The sequence below is a fragment of the Centroberyx gerrardi genome, chromosome 18 (assembly GCF_048128805.1).
Source record: "Centroberyx gerrardi isolate f3 chromosome 18, fCenGer3.hap1.cur.20231027, whole genome shotgun sequence".
NCBI lineage: Eukaryota > Metazoa > Chordata > Actinopteri > Beryciformes > Berycidae > Centroberyx > Centroberyx gerrardi.
In genome coordinates, this window is record NC_136014.1 from 19,020,509 (window position 1) to 19,038,470 (window position 17,962).

General features: G+C 44.7%; 1 protein-coding gene across 2 annotated transcripts in view; it reads right to left on the reverse strand.

Annotated features, from left to right (window-relative positions):
- ches1 (checkpoint suppressor 1) overlaps positions 1-11,746 on the reverse strand; it is a 48,311-nt gene extending 36,565 nt beyond the window's left edge. Inside the window, exon 1 of one of the 2 annotated variants that reach the window (XM_071924909.2) lies at positions 11,427-11,746. The gene's annotated coding sequence lies outside the window, so the exon portion shown is untranslated. Of the gene's footprint in view, positions 1-10,944; positions 11,053-11,426 lie in introns of those variants that run through there. The other variant, XM_071924910.2, reaches the window with a different exon arrangement.
- Between the last annotated feature and the right edge of the window lie 6,216 nt (positions 11,747-17,962).

The following is a 17,962-nucleotide window of genomic DNA, read 5'->3' on the forward strand; positions in this document are numbered from 1 at the left end:
TGAATGCAATGGCTTGCTGCTCAAAAAAGCAAAACAAAACAAAAAAACCTGTGTGAAATGTCTCACCCAATATGGGTTTTCAGGCCAATGCTGACATTTTTGTACTGAAGTTGCCTATATTTTGTGTCGATATACAATATCTATACATTTTTCAATTTTCATGGCAGTATTTCATGTTTCCCCGAGAAAAAAAATATTCTTGGCAGAGGGGAAAACCCTCTGAAACAGCATTTAGACCATCATGTGAAACTGAAACTCACTGAAATCCACACTAACTAAATTCTTTTAGGGTTAGCAGCTCTTTAAGGCAGGGTGACTGTGGGATAGATTACTTAATTTTAAGTGAAGCATATCCAAAATGATATTGAAGAAATAATGTGAAAAGAAAATGTAATTGTAGGTTTTACAGGCTGATTTTCTGTAGCTGTGGTCAGAGAGAAACCTCCATGTTAACCTCCATGATATTGGCAGTGGATGACATGCATGGTCAATATCCGATATTTAAAAAGAGACCAATATCGGCCTTATATATATCGGCAAACCGATATATCGGTCCAACCCTAGTCTTAAAATGGGGCATGGTCAGTCGTCGATTAGATAGGCCTCTAAAAATCCCAAACTTTCCATTTCAGTGTGCAGACCTGAAGCAAGTCCAGCTCTCCTGCCTCACTGTCTGAGTGCACTGAACTCAGAAGTTACAGGGCTTAAGATAGCATACCAGACCAAATTGACGCTCTTTATAAAGCTCAAATCTCTTTGTAGATATTCATCAAAGGCTGTTCGCTCCCGACGCAAAGAACACAGGAGATGGGAAACAGGAGAACAACACACAATGTGGTTCATATTAGGATCTTCTATCTCGAGTCCCTCGTTTTCCGCTACATTCCTCTAGCCAGGGGTGATGTGTGGGAGAAGGAGGGGGGCCGGCATCCTCCCTGTCGGCGCAAAATATGTGCTGAAGCCTCCTTGTTAGCTAGAGATTTCTAAGGGAAAATGGGGAGACAATTGATGCTTTATCTCCCTATAATCCTGTAACCCTTTACTGTGCCATGACATGATGTATGGCGGAGCTTTGCTTGAGCTTAAATGCGTCAACTGCGTGTGCTTCTAGCTTTCTTTCCACATTCTCAACTAAGTCGCTTCAAACCTCCTGTTGCATACCTGCAGTTCATCTTGCAGCCTCTTTTCTCCCCTTCTCCCCCTGACCTCACAACACTCTGGAGCAGGGGCTGAAATTACCACCCGCCGAGCGCCAAAATGCCGTTAAAATGTGTCTGGCGGATAAATCAATAAGGGTCACCTGCTACACTGGCTGGGAAGTTGTTGTTTTTTTTTACACGATAACATTTGAATGCCTCGGTTATATAGTACAGTCTTCTGTCTTTGCCTGTTCATAACCTTTGAAACTCTACGCTTCAAAATGCTCTCTGGTAATTTGAATTCTGCTGCACTTCAGGGTGAATTACAAACTTGTTCCATTGTATAAGTGAGTGAGCAAGTTTTAAATTAACACTCGGTACCTGATTCTACACACGAAATGGCATTGGAAACGAGTAGGGTGACATATTTCTATGTACATTTTTATTAATTATGTAGTAGTATTTTGTCTGGTAAAAATTATTCTTGGCAGGTCAATTTTTTTAGTTTACCAGCCATTGCCAGGTAAGCCAAAACACTCAAACAGAGGACTAGACGGACAAATACAATCATGTTTACCAGTGTTTCCCCCGGAATTTTATTCTTGCCAGGGTGGAAAAGCCTCTATTTGACTATGGGACACTAAAACTCTCCACTGAAGCTCATACTAATGAAATTCTTGGGTTGGCAGCTCCTTAAAGGGAAAATCTAACATTTCAACACTGTTAAAAACACAGTTATTGGCGATGTACCTTGGATTTCTGGGTCCATTTTGTTGTTTGGTGGTGTGTATTTATTCCCATGGTTAACTGGCCAAACATATGTATATGTTACATATACATAGCTGATTTGACGCCACAACAAGATATTTAAAGGACAGTTACAATGGAGTTTAATAGAAGACAAATTTTCAACTGTCTAAAGCCAATGTTAAATGTCAGGTTTTGGTGTGAGTCCCTCAGAACCAAAGACCAAAGGCGTCTTTCTAGACTCACCATTTTGCACCAACATTTGACAATCATGCACGGAAAAACGCAAGGAGAGAAGAGGCAGAGATACCAATCGCTCCACCAACAGCAGCCTCAATAGACCACAATGCAATGCAGCTACAAAACATGTTGTGGTTTGCACAAAGGGTGCGACTCTTCAGTATTTCTGGAAAAGCTCTTGCTCTGCTATTGCTGCCGTTATCGCTATTGCTCTCTCCACCTACACGCAAGTAAACAGCTGAAAAACAAGTTCACGCCCGTTCTCTGGGGGTTGTCCAAAGGCATTCTGGGAAATGTAGGAAATCACTAAGTGAAGTAGAAGCAGATGAGGCCAGTTGAAGGAAAGTGGGTACAACAAAAAGGTAAATTACAACGCTTCGTTACAACATAATTAAATAAATAAATAAAAATAAAATGAATCCTGGAATGCACTGAACATCACAGATTGATGATATATAACAGTGTGAGAGAATCTGAAGGTGGAATTTTGCCTTAAGGCAGGGTGTCCAACCCTAACTACTAAATGGCAGGGGAAACTCCGGTGTTTACACTTGAACATGCACACACACACACACACAACCTTGCATACCTGCACAAACACACACACATCAAAACAAAACATGCACATATAGCCTATGCATACACATACACACATGCACTTGCTCTCTCTCTCTCTCTCTCTCTCTCTCTGTCTCTCCCCTCTACTCTCTTACAGCGGTCTTGCAAGACCTTCTCCCTCTCATGGTACATTCAGAGCATGAACACCCGGAGTCAGCAAGTCTGGACGCAGCTGCTGAATATTCAGCCTCTTCCTCTTGCGCTCCCCCCCCCCCCCCCCCCCCCCATCTCTCTCTCTCTTTTTCTCATTCTCCTACCTCATACTCATCTTATTTTTCCCTCTCTCTCTCCAATCTCACGCTCACTCTACTTCTTGCTCTTTTTTTTTTTTGCTCTCTCTGTGTCTCTCCACAGCTCTGCTGCCGCTCTCCATGCTCCACTTTCATTAAGGGGCTCTCCTCTGATAGCCCTTCATATAACACTTAATCATCATAACAATAAGAGCGCTCTCTCTAACGAATCACCTCGAGGGGCCGGTCTCAAAGAACCTCCGCTAACTGATGTCATTAGCTGCCGGCTTTCTGATTGGCTCTCTGGGCGCGGGAGAGCCCGCCCTACGTGCTCGACGGAGGGCTCAGTGGGAGCATGCAGGTCGGACAGGCCAAGGACGTTCCTCTTATGGAGAAGAGCAGAGAAAATGCACACCAGCATTCGTGTACACACACAGACATACACACACACACAGGCTCCTGCCAGGAAGCAGAAGACAAGGCGTGTTTGGTTTTGCAGTCAAGAGAGAGATGAATAAGACTATTGAACAGGGGGAGGGAGGTTTGAATAACAGTATTTTACATGACTGGATCTTGAGGGAAATGACTGCGCCGTTGCTCCCTCCAAGCTCTATTTTCGGCAGCGAGTCGACAACAGGGTTGAGTGGGGGGCATTTTGGCTGATTGAGTCTATGCTGCTGTCGCGCTGTGTGACAGTGTGCCATGTTATGTTGTTGTGTGTGTGTGTATAGATGAACGGTGACTGCACTTCACACAGAGACACAGAAACATAAACACACACGAACAGAGCCACACACACACACACACACACACGCACACACTCATGTCCAAGCAACGGTGAAATCACAGCTGTTCTCAGTTGCTATGCGGCAGACTAGCAATCGTTTCAGATGGCACACACACACACACACACACACACACACATACACACGCGTGACATGGGGACAGTAACACCAGACTTGGCAGGGTCGGAAGGTCACAAGGGTATCGTGACAAAGTTGCCTAGCAACAAACACATTACACATACAGTTTCCAATATGTTCTCTTATGTGTGTAACAGACCCGATTTGAATCCAGTTACAGAAATATGTTGACTATGTTGATTATTTTTCTTCACCTGGCACTTGACATTTGTGGAGAATTTTTTTTCTGTATTAGCCCTTCACAATAGACAGCAATACATCTGTGTAGCATTGTTAGCACTCCTCACTGAAACCAAAGGGTACAGCTAGCGACATGCTAGCTTGTTAGCTTGCAGCAAGTGATGCCCATTGGTTTGAGGAATGCTAATCATACTAAATTTTTAGGGTAGTGATTTTTCTCAAGATTGTTTGTGTTCTATGTTTCTGTTTAAATGTCTTACAAGATAAATGAAGTGCACATTGGATAGTTTAAAGCTGCATGATGCAAGACTTTTAGGTAAAAATACACCTGTCTTATCAGCCTAAATCATAAATTCAGACTGCAGCGAAAAAGAACATCCCTCCGTAACTGAGACACTGCAGATTTGCCCTATTTCCCCAAATTAAATTCTGGTGCCAGGTATGAAATATCTAAACTTAAGAGCAAAATACAAAACTTGCTTCTAAAGAGCCGCAAGGTAGTGTTCAATCCAGAGAGGAAGACATTTCCACCTTTTGTCGAAAACATGACATCTTTTGCCTCTCTCGTTCCTTTGGTTTTGCTTTGATATAAAGCATCGCAGACTGGCCAGGCTGGTAAACATGAGCCTGCTGTGTGCAGTTTACTGACATCATATTACATCATTTCTGGGTAGCGAAGTCCTCAAAATTCAAACAGTTACCTCTCACAGCCATCTGGGGCCGCCAATGTGCTAAAACAGTATAGTACTGCTTTAAATATTTGAGATATTTCAGCTTACAATACTTGAGGTAGGGCTTGTCTGCGACACTGTAAGTACAATCTGTTTGACATTTTCTCATGTATGTAATATATACTGTATGTGTGTGTGTGTGTTATATTAAACTGAATAATGTGGGGCATCCTGAAGGCTCAATATTTTGTATATAATATTAAAAATAATGAACTTTACTTGTATAGCACTCTTCAAAACAGAGTTAAGAAGTGCTGTACACACACTAAAACAATCCTAAAATCAATAAGAGAGATTATTATTAAAAACAAAGACATCAGTTTTTCCTTATTTTAGTTGACTATGTCACATGTCATCCCCCCCCCCCCCCCCACCCCCTTCTCTCTCTCTTTCCCCCATCTCTCCTGTCTTTTTCCACTGTGTGATGTGGAACGAAGCAGAAATGCCGTAGAAACTAATCTTTAAAAAGAACTGTACAGTGTTGTGGAACAGTTCGGAAAACTGTCACAGGGAACATAAAAAGCGGTGACTGAGAGAGAATCCTATCCCAGAGAATCCCAGTCACACACACACACACACACACGCACGCACCCGCACACACACACACTCACATGCACACGCACACGCAGGGACTTTGGTGTTTACATCATATGGGAAGGTATTTTTTCCCCTCACACTGCCAGGGAACAGGCCCACGCATGGACACACAGACGCTGACTAAGACCCTGAGACTCCTGGGGGGTGGGGGGTGAGTGTGTGTGTGTGTGTGTGTACATGCATGTGTATACTGTAGGTGTGTATCTGTGTCCATGTGTTGGTTGTTTATTTTGTATGGAATATCATTTGAACATCATCTATGCTCTATGTGTCATGTGACTCTCTAATTTGTGTGTGTATGTGTTGGTGTCGTGTTTGTGTGTGCGTGTGTGTGTGTGTGTGTGTGTGTGTTTGTGTGTGTGTGGTGGTATCAAATTGTCCTGTTCACTGTTAAGCTGTTGTGTGGTTAGTGGATTGTACAGTAGACTGTTGTGTGGTTTGGCCCGAGCAAAGCCAAGCTAATACTAATCAGTTTATTAGGAAAATCTGCATATTTGCGTGTATGTGCGTGCGTGTGCGCGCATGCGTGTGTGTGTGTTTATGTGCTTTAGTGCAGTGACTCAGTTCTAAAACTAAGGGTTAAGTCTCTATGTGGTGTGATTTCCTTTGGGTTTGGGGTTTGAGGTTTGAGAGAGAAAGCAAGAGAGAAGGGCAGAAAGATAAAATCATGTGTGTGTGTGTGTGTGTGTGTGTGTGTGTGTGTGTGCCCATGTGTGTCCAGGTCAGTTAAATGGTCCCAGTCCTCCCAGCCAATGCTAGATGGCTGATGTTCAGAGTTTCTACCACAAGGCTGGGAGAATACAACAGGCAGCCTATTCAACCCCTCTCTGCTTAAAACCCCATAGCTTAAACACGGGGCTAAACACAGTTATTTCTGTTGAGTGCTGAAGAAGGCCAAAAACACCGAATCCCTCCTCCTTCCATGAGGCTATGTTTTCTCTTTTCCTAAAATAAGACCTGGCACATATCTGCGTGGTTACAGGCAGACGACACACCATCAATCTCATCCTCGTTCCATCCGCTGTCTGCCCCGTGATTGTTTCTGCTTCCCCGGCGAGAATCAACAAAGGTCAGACGGTCGCAGACGGAGGGGAGCGCGGAGGCAACGGGGCGATAGAGTTACCTGTTACAAGACACTGGGAGATCCATTTCAAAGACAAGTCACCCTCCGGGGGCCCCCGCGTGCACGACAGGCTGCGACTGTGTGCGCCGGGGCCCTATTGTTAAACGTCTAACGTTGCTAAGAGCGACAAACGAAGAACAATAAAGTATCTATAAGCCGTAAAGTCTTTCTACTTGATGAGAGAGAAAGAGAAAGGAAAGGGGGGGGGAGAGAGAGAGGGAGAAGAGGGGGAGAAGTAAACATATTATATAAATCAGATGGTTCCTGAGGTAATTCTTCTCTCCACACGCAAACACACACACACGCACGCACGCACACACACACACACACACACACACACAGTGTATGGCTGCATCCACTTATGACATCACTGTAGCTAGCCAGAAAGACAGGAGAGTAAAAGAGAGCCAACAGAGGCAAGCTGACGTCATCCCATTCACTCAATGTCAATTACGTAATCATGGGGCCCAACGCCTGCAGGACAGACATGCTGTGTGTGTGTGTGTGTGTGTGTTTGCGTGTGTGTGTTTGCATGCGTGTGCCAGTGCGAGCGCGCATAATTGCAATCTCATGTGTGAGAGGAGACATAAAATGAGGCATGTTGATGACATCATTAGTGCGAGCCAGCCGGGCCTGAGCACGGGGGCCATGACATGGTGAGAGTGTTTGGGTGGAAGAGAAGGAGACGGAGCATTCAGAACCGACCGGGCCAGAGGAGTTATGCAACGCAAATCAAACTCAACAGACTAGAAAGGGCCTTTTTTGCCTTTTCCTTGTGTGTACAGTGTATACACGTTGTGTGTGTGTGTGTGCGTGTGTGTGTGTGTGTGTGTATTAAGTACAACGTGTGTGTCTTAAGTGACTTTTCTGTAGCACTTTTACTCGAGGCAAAGAGCGCATAAAACACACACGTAAGCACTCAAGCATACCGCTGAAACTGACACACGCAGAAATCCACACACACACACACACATATACATACACACTCACTCTCCCCCCCCACTTATAAACAAAGCTTCCTAAGGACAGGAAATCCTTCCACCCACGTTCCTGTGTTGCTCGGCAACCAGAGCAGCGTCACCGTGCGCATGCCTCCGCCATCGCACACAAAAACACAGCACGAAAACATGAAGCACACATGAACTTCACCCCTGTGCATTTCCTTAAACTCTGCTCCTTTTAAAAGCAGCACATGAAAAAAAAAGAAGAAGAAAAGATAACCGAGCCAAAAGCCAAGCAGCCTGATACTCACCACAGCTGCCCTCCAATTCGTCAGCTATGGATCTAAACCAAACATGACATCACCCCTTGTAAATATAAAACACTTTTTCCCCATTTATAAGCTCTATTTTTACACACATTGACGTCTTTGTATGTGTGACAGCGCGCGCGTGTGTGTGTGTGTGTGTCCGCGCTCGTGCACATCCCTCTATGGATGTGTGCACGCGTCTGTGTGTGTTTGTGTGGATGTGTGTGTGCATGCTTTGTGTGTGCCAGTGTGTGAGGATGCGACTAGCAATAGCGCAGCACGACTAAGCAGAGAGAGGCTAATTGAGTAGAGGTGCCCAGCGCTGTGGACAATGAGTCCATTTCAGATCAGCAGGAGGGCTATTGAAGACAATTATAACCTGGGGGATTCAGAGAAGCATTATTCTTCTAAGCCATCTTGGCCACTTAGGCTGGCTGCGTTTCCACCGCAACTTAAAACCCCGCTTTTACCACTTGAACCAGCATATTAAAGGAATATTGAAAATCCAGTCATTAACTAGTCATCCTTATGTCAGTGGAAACTCGACTGAAGTGACCAATTTAGCCTCCGTAGTTCCATCCCAGCCTTCTTCCACACTGTTGAAGTTAATGGAGCCATCTTTTACAGCTCCAAAAAATAAACCATTCGTCCATTAAATTTCTCCAAACAGCTCGAACAGCATAATCCAAGTTTTTTGTGGCCAAGTGATCCATGCACTGTGGGTCCAAAAGTCCTATGGTGACCTCATTATCTCTTATAATTTCCTGACTTGGATTTGGAGAAATTTAATAGACATTTAATGCTTTTTTTGGAGCTGTAGAAAGAGAGATGGAACAAGGAGGGCTAACTCGCTCTGTTTTTGGTTTTTGTACAAATTTCAATGGCGTTTCAACTGACAGGGGTGAATAGATAACGACTGAATTTCCATTTTGGGGTGAACTATTTCTTTAAGAGGGTCTTTAACATAATATATGCTATTTGGTGGACCCTTTCATCCAAAGCCTGTTGCAGTACAATGACTTTGTATATTTTTAGTGCTTGGATCCAGTGGGAATCAAACCCTTAACAATGGCAGTTGCAGTGCCATCTACCCCAATGAGACAGAGCAGAGCCTCACTCTTCAGATGTGCAGTGGCTGTATTGTTTGCTTTTTTTTTACTGCAACATTTAGTGAAACAATTTGTATCAAAGGAAGTAATACATTAAAGTAGCTGACTCTGCTTAACAAAGATACAACACTCTGAACCTGATGAATGCAACTTCAATATCGCTATAGCCTGAGAATAAATCAGCTGGCAATGAGAGTACAACACTGAGAGAAGGAGGTGAATGGACCAGTAGAGAGGATGAAGGTCTTTAGAAGAATGGGCCTCAGCTTTTAAGTCTTCAATGACCGGTTGACCTGGTTTAGTCTCTGTAGCATTGACAGACCAAGATACACTCTCAACATCGTACCTTTTGTGTCCTCTTAATACCCTACAAGGGCAAGTCTACCATAGCTTTATAGAAGTATGGATATTTATATCTATTTTGCTCAAAAAGCGTCCTTTTGTAGCGTTTAAGAGTTTGAGAGTGCAATTTCAGCCACATGGCAAAATCCCATAGATTTTGTAGAAATCATGCCCTGTCATCCAAGAAATTGTCTGATGCTGTTATTAATAATACAGACTATTTTATTCATTCATACATAAATTATACATCCATTATGGACTGTCTCAACATATACATGTCTCTGTTGGGGGAGTGAGACCAACAACAGTTCTACTAAAAGCACTAACCATACCAAAAGGGTGGAGTCCAGCTTCAATATTCAATTTACACAACTCGAATCGAACCTTCCAATTGAAAAACCATTCAATCTCATTTGGTATCAAAGGAACCATAACAGGAAAACAGTATAGCCATTATTCCCCATTTATACAGCGAGATGTGGGAATGTGAAGTGACTCAAAGTGAAAGTGAAGTGGCGCCCAGGCTCGGGCTATATGGGCAGTGACTAACTGAACGCCGCGCCGCGGGGTGGGGTGGGGGGGGTGGGGGGGAGTGGGGGGTGGCGTCCATTGAGAGACAGGGAGAGAGGCAGAAAGGGGCGAGAACTTCATTGAGCGCAGCCATGGGGGGTCAATATGTGAATGAACGTTTGCCATGGAGGTGAATTATGAATGAGCAGCACTCTGAGCACTCCTGGAGAGAGCATGTCAGCCTGTCTCCTTCACTCCATCTCCTCCTCTTCGCTTTCCATCCACTCGCTCCCTCTTTCCATTTTCCTTTCCGCTGTCCTAAAATCTCCGGTCCTCCATCATCTTTCCCCTCTCTCTCTCTCTCTCTCTTTCTCTCTCTCTCTGTCTCTCTTTGTTTCACCTCTCTCTCTCCTGGATTAATCTCCTCATCTCCCTCTTTCTCGGTCATCTGATCGCTTTTCCTTCCTCTAAACCTCCCCCCTCTCTCTCGCTCCCATTCTCTCTCTCTCTCTATGTAAGAGACATAATAATAAGCCATCCAATCAGTCAGACTAGACCAGGGAGACGGTAGACACACACATTGTCTGACAAGTAGAGAGAACATTCCTTCCCTGCACATACATATTTACACAGCCTTAGATGGATACACACACACACACACACACACACACACACACACAGTAGCATAACACAAAAGCAAACAGTCCTGCACGTGCAAAGGCAGACGCATGCATTAAGAGAAACGCTCTCAGGCACTGAGACACACACACGCACACACATTTCTCCCAGCTGTTCTGCTGGCCACGGAGCTTGTGTGTATGTACGTGTGTGTGTGTGTGTGTGTGTAGTGTATTCGTCTGTGTGTAATCCAATGTGCTGCTGCTCAGCCTGTGCCACGCTCTCTCTCTCTCTCTCTCTCTTACTCCCTCTCTCTCTCTCTCTCTCCACTGTTGCTGTGCGTCTGATCAGATCTGCCTCCCTCAACCTGTTTGCCGACTATCGCACACACACTCACGAGCACACAACACACACACACACACACTCACACACACACAAACAAACAAAACTGCTACTACTTATCAAGCCTCATTCAGTGTCAACCGAATCTGTCGGAGCTTCAAAAAAAGCACAGAAAATTCATTCAGCGTTGCTTTGCAACCTCCAACCAAAGGCTGCCAAGGCTTCTATCGACACATTGTATATTACCTGCTAGACTCCAAACTCTCCTTTACACACACACACACACACACACACACACACACACACAGAGGGAAAGAGAGAGGGGAAGAGAGAAGGGGCAAAAATGGACCCTGTCTTCTTAAAAGGGAGTGTTGTTCTCTCTCTCTCTCTCTCTCTCTCTCTCTCTCTCTCTCTCTCAACTTGAGTCCTGGTGGAAGAGTGTGCGGTGGAATGGGATCACGCTGTTCCCTAAAAAGTATGCACTCCTTTTGATCCCTTCACTCCAGTTCACAGCGGTCAGCTCGCTTACACACTTTACACCCACCCCCCCTTTTTAGCTTGTCGAAAAACAACCCTGAGACTCATACACACACACACACACACACATATACACACACACATACCCCCCCTTTAAGTGCAGAGCAAAGCACCACATGTCAACACCCCCCCCTCCCCATACACACACACACACACCTCTGCATACAGCCATGAAAGGACCATAAAGTCACCTTAGGATCCTTCTGTGTTCCAGACGAGCCCCTTCTTCACACTCTTCCTCTCCTCTGTCAGACTTCTCTCTCTCTCCTCCTTCCTCTCCCTCTCTCTCTCTCTCTCTCTTCTCTCTCTCTCTCTCCGTCTCGGTGCTCCGTCAGTTCCCAGCGCTCAGCCCGAGCCCCTCCATTTCCGCCCCAGCAGTCGTTTCTACCACGGAGCGCACACAACACACACACACTCACACACACATACACACACACACACGCGTACACAAGCCACTGCGTTCCTATAGTCTCTCTCGCTCTCTCTCTCTCTCTCTCTCTCTCTCTCTCTCTCTCTCTCCCTCTGTTTATCCCTCTCTGCGCGCGCTCGCTCTCCTCTCTCGGAGCAGGGCTCTGTGAGTGAGTGTGTGTATGTGTGAGTTTGTATGTGTGTGTGTATGTGTGTGTGTGCTGCCTTGCCCCGCCAGCAGCACAGGACTTCCCCCGGCGCCTGCCGTGGGTCCTAGCGCTAGTTGTGTTCACTGAAAGAATGCCATTGTATATTGACGGCACAGCCAAAGATCGTATATGTTTTGAGAAGATGATTCACTCAATAGTTTGACAAAAAAAAAGGTGTCTCCAAAGTGGGAATTACCCATCTGTGATTTTGCTTCATTAATTAATTAATTCATTTGTTCATTTATTTATACAGGGAAAAGGTTAAAGCACCATACAAGGCATTTAAAACACTGTGGGCGCTTCACTGCAAAACTGCTGGTTTGCACAGCGTTCCTGTCCTGCAGCAGGAGAGGATTCAAAAAAGACAGATACTGATGGGGGAAACAATATAAGAAAAAAAAACAAGAGATTAGGTCTATAAAGGAAGTAACAAAGGAAGAGATTATCTGCATTAGGAGGAGATGGCATGAGCATAGCCGTTACCATGGCAACCGATCTGGTACAGACCTGAAACAAAGTTGCTTTATCTACAAAAATTAAATAAATAAAAAATACTCATCACAAAAGGATCAATTTTACCTTAAACGGTAAGCCCTGTGATGGACTGGACTCCATTATGTCTCCCTGCCTTCTGCCCAATTTATTTTGGGATATGCTGCAGCCCCCCCACCGATCCTGAAACAGATTAAGCAGGTAGGCTATAGAAAATGAATGATTGTAAACAATACTTTCAGCTTGTATGTAGTCATTGTACATGTTTTTACTGCAGGATGTCTGTTCCTGAGAGGAGGAAGCAGCATATAGATCTCTCTGCTCCTATTTCTGGATACTGCAGGATAAAAATGTGCAGAACAAAAAAAGTCTGCCCTCTTCTTCTGCCTATAATGGAAAACTTGCAAGATAGATATGGTATAGTATAACAGATGTCTTCTATTAAAAACATCTAAAGCTCATTTGGAGCAAATTACACACAAGCCAAGTCGGTAGCAGATTGGTCGCTATGGTAACAGCGTTATGCTTGGGTCAGAAATGTAGACAGAAAACCATGGCTGTGTTCATGGCGTCTGTGTGTGAGGCAGAATTGCAGGAGAGTGCAAGTGTGAGTGGGTTTGCAGACCAGCAGGCAAGATGCTTTTTTTTATTTCTACCGAGTGAGTCATCTTCTAAAATGTAGGCGATCTTTGGTACAGCTACCTCCCTCCTCCTCTCCCTATCCCTCCCTCCCTCGTTCGCTCCCTCCCTCCCTCCCTCTCGCCCTCCCTTCCTCCCTCAGAGCGTCAGCAGGTTGCCATAGCGACGGCCCGCCTATGGGAGACAGAGATCAGATCATTATGGACCATGGGATCCGGTGACTGAAGGACTTGATTTTTTTTTTTTTTTTTTTTTCCTGCAAACACAGGAAGTGGGAAAACCGTAGCAGGAAAGCTTGAAGTCCTTTCTGATCGTTAAACAGCCAGTCTAGCATTGTGTGGCTTTGCAGACAGAAGTTTTGGTGAGCGGCATTTTGTGGTGAAAGGGAGTTCTGTTAAACCTCTTAAGAGCTGCGTGTCTCGTATCAAAGCATGTTGCTAAAATCAGACCAAAATTGAATAAAGAGAGATTTAAAATGGGCCGCGCTGAGAGGTAAGCATTTTGGCTCTCAGGAGGGACCGGTTAATCAGAACCTGCTCACGCCCCTCCGAATTAATGGATCTGACAGACACGGCATTGATAGGCCTGCTGAAAGCCCACAGTCAGGAAATCCAAATGTGCTCTCGCTTTATTTATGGGTGGGGAAAGTGAAGGGGGGGAAAAGTGCAGTGCGGTCTGGTCAAGTTGAGCGATAGAAGCACAAAATACACCAAGGAAACAGTGTTTTGTTTGATAAAGATCAAAGGGAATTGTTGGTGGAATGGAGTGTGTTTACGAGTCCTCCAATCCAGGCAGCTTCTCCTTGCCCCTATTATTAGTGGGAGGCTGTGTGTGTTTGTGTGTATGTGTGTGTACTTGTGTATGTGTACCGAGGGCCCAGAGGGCTGCATTAAGCTGAAGTGACAGTGGGGATCTTTAAGATGTCTTCTAAAGTTTGCTACTGAGTGTGATCTTATCTCTGAGCCCCTAAACAGCCTAGTAGAGCCCAGGAGAGGAGAGGAGAAGAGAGGTGGAGAGGAGAGGAGAGGACAGGGGAGGAGAGGAGAGGAGAGGAGGGGAGAGGAGAGGAGGGGAGGAGAGGAGAGGAGAGGAGAAGAAGAAAGGCCAGGAGCAGAGAGGAGAGGGGAGGGGAGAACAGGACAGGAGATGAGAGGAAGAGAGATGAGAGAGGAGGAGAGAAAATAAGAGAGGAGGAATTGAAGAGAACATAGACTGGCTCAGCTGAGTGTGGTGTGATGCTTTTTATGGTCAACTTGTGGCAACAAAAATGAACTGGATCAGCTGTATATCTGCATAAGAAAATCAAGTTCAAATGTCAAATAGAGTGGGGTCTCTTAAGTTAATCTAGAAGGGTTAAGGTGTGAAAACAATGTCAAGTCATTCAGCATAAAATTAACTCTATTAATGGATGAGTAGAGTGAATGTAAACACAAACACTGTGGGTAATCCAGTGTGTTTGATGGATCACACAGATACAGATGTAGAAGCTCACACGTTTTACTGGCTGCTCTGAAGTGGTGCTGAAATAGCCTGGGTCCAGACTCCTGAATCGCGTCCCGCCCACTCTTCAGATTTTGGCGAGTGATTCAGAGAGTCTGGTGCTGCTCTAGTCCAGTGGTTCTGACCACCAGGGGTCCTTGAGGGAGTTTCAGGGGGTCTCCAGTAAACTGATGAATTGTTAAACTTCAGCATTATTTCATTCACAAGAAGTTAACACTATAGAGAATGTAGAAGAATGACTGTTTTGATCATAGTTTCCTCTGTTATCTCTCTACCTACAATACAGATAGTCATGGAATTCTGGACAAAATCGTATCTAACAATAAAAATATTCTCAGATTTGGGTTTGAGAGACGAAATCTCATCAAATGGGGGTCCGTGGCCCTAATGTGGACTAAATTAGGGTCCTTGATATGAAAAAGGTTGAGAATCACTGCTCTAGTCAACGGCGTGTTCTCGCTCGGAGAAACAATCGAGCCAATCAGCGTCTTTGTGGGTGGGACTAAAGTTTGAACCGTTCGTGCTGCGGTTTTTCATTGGCGTTTCGGCAGAGTAATATTTGTTGAAATAACCCCCTTAACCATCATATTGTCTTTGCAAAGACGCTATTTTTGTCAAAAATGACTGACATTCTTGGTAAAGTTGGTAAATACGTCCCGCATAACGTCAGAGCAGCTGGATACACGTCACTTCTGATTGGTTCGGGGAAAATCATCCTCCCCCACACAGAAAACGGCTAACATGGAGGCAATCTCAGGCTGAATAACAGAGTGGCAACGAAATGGCCATTCAGTCTGAATATCAGGCTAGTGCTTAAACGATTAGTAGATTATTCGATCAACAATTCATCGATTCTAACTTTGATAATCGATTCAATCAATTCATTGTTTTAGTCATTTATCAAGTAAAAATAACAAACATTTACTGGTTACAGCTTCACAAATGCTGAGATTCACTTGCTTTTCTCTGTTTCATATCGTTACAAGATGAATACTTTGGGTTTTGTTGGCTGCTGGTCAGACTAAGTAAGACATTTTAAGAATGACTTTGGGCTCTGGTAACTTGTGATGGGCAATTGTCATTATTTTTGACATTTTATAGACTAAATGAATAATTGAAAAAATAATCATAATGAAAATAATTGTTAGTTGCAGCCCTACTCTGAAGCAAGTGATGTGTTGGTGATGAAATATCATTTGGCACAATGCATGGTCTAAGCAACCAGTAATCTTTGACAGACAAAAGTTTTGTGTTACAGTATGCAGACAGGATTCAGTTGAACTTCATTACATGATAAAACAAATAACAGTCCCTCCAGGAACTTGCGATTTTGCGATCGCAATAATTAACGCAAATTCAAGAAATCTCCGCAATATTTGCGAGAGCTTGCAGTTTTGCAAAATTGCCGCAACTTTTCCGCATGACCGCCAAACAGACCGCTTGTGATTTGGACCAATTGTTGCATTTCGTGTCGTGGTAACTTACGTCATCGCAGCGCGCATTCAGGTGGAAGATGAACAAAGCTCACCTGCCAACAAATTACTGCCATAGACCGTGCAAAACAAAACAAAAGCAGCAAGAATCGAGGTGAGTGCAAAATTCAAGCTCTTGGAAGAGTTAATAGCTTAAACGGAGAGTGGGAGAGAATAGGGGATGCTGTGTGTGTGTGTGTGTGTGTGCGTGTGTGTGTGAGTGAGTAAGAGAGAGAGAGAGAGAGAAAAACATTTTTTTCCTTTGCTTGCAATTTTTCCCAATTCCTGCAATTTTACCGCAAAAAGAGCACATAAAACCTCACAAATTGTATTGCAATTTTTGAGAAAAGCCGCAGCAAATTCAAGCATTTTTGGCCGCAATAATCACAAAAAAACTCTGCGAAATCCTGGTGGGACTGAAATAAGCTGCCTTGGTCATTCTGGCAAAATTAAGGCTAACACGGTTGTGGGTTTGAGACAGGGTGAAATGCAGAGCTTGCACAGACACACACACACACACACACACACACACACACACACACGTACATGCAGACTGTGAGTGGCCTAGGAGGCGTCCATCCATTCATGATCCTTCATTCCTTAAATGGGGCTGCCATCTCACCCTGTCTACCCAGAGGCCTCAGCCAGACAGAGGGGTGGGTCAGCCATCATGTTTCTGACAGGAAACAGGCGGGCTTATTGGCTGTCAATCAAACAGCTCTCTCTCTCTCCTCTCTCTCTCTGTCGCTTTTTTTCTCACCCGCTCTCTCCCGCAAGTCTGTCAAGCAAAGATTCTCACTTACTTGAGAGAGAGAAAACAAGAGAGAGAGGTGTAAGAGCCTCCCTGTTTCTCTTCACCTCTCCCTCTCCCTCTCTCTCTCTCTTTCTTTCTCTCTCTCTCTCTTTGTCTCACATGTCTGAATGACAGCTAGCAGTGGTTTGTCATTGTAACACCTTAGTGGCCTGTGTTTCCAAATCATCCCTTACACTTTTTCTACAGACAGGCAGACACATAACATTCCTCAGAAGACAGGCTGAGAGAGAGAGGGAGAGTGTGAGAGAGAGAGATAGAGTCCAGATGCTCTCTCTCTCTCTCTCTCTCTCTGTCTCTCTCTCTTTCCAAATGCAGCTGAGTGCTCCACACGGATCGATAGTAATTCTCGGTGGGAGCCGTTTATTTTGGAACGCGTGTGAGGCCCAGTGGGTGACAGAATCCACATTCTCACACACACACACACACGCGCACACACACACACACACACACGCTCACACACACACACGTGCAACATTATAAATCTTGCTGCAGCTGGAGCTGGTTCTGGGCTCACACGTAAGCGCAATACTGCATGCACTGATGCAGACAGACTGACACACAAGACACACACACACACACACACACTGACAAGTACACCCTCAACACGCTCAGGGCCTGACAAGCAAAGCGTCCCGTTGGGCTGGGCTCTCTTCTCTCCACTGAGCAGAACTCACAGACCTCCAGGCTGGAGGAAAGGACCCAGGGTGTCTCAACATCGTCCCCTGCCAAGGTCTCTGTTTCTGGGGATGGCAGCTCTCAGCAGCTGGCTGGGCTGGAGCTCTCTGTCTGCAGACTCCGAGCCCATGGCTGTCTAGTCCCGCCAGGAGTTTACCATTCTGCAATCACAGAGAAACTTCCTTTCTTTTTTCTTTTTTTTTTAAGAACAAGAACACCGATATAAGCAGGGCTTCAATTTTTATTAATCACACACACTAAAAAAAAAGTCACCGTGTGCAATTTTTTTGCAGTTTTGACACAATAAACAAGCTAATCTAAGCACTGCTCAAGTTGTTGAGGACATCATAACTTTGTCCTTTGACTTTGCAGTTCCATCAGCAGTTTTCATCAGTCATCACCCATTTCCTGCATAGAAATAAAGAAATAAATGCCAACTGGCTTTTATATTTTCAGGTAAGATGCTGCAAATTATGTATTTTTGGGCCAAATAATCACATGAAAAGCTCTGGTGGGTT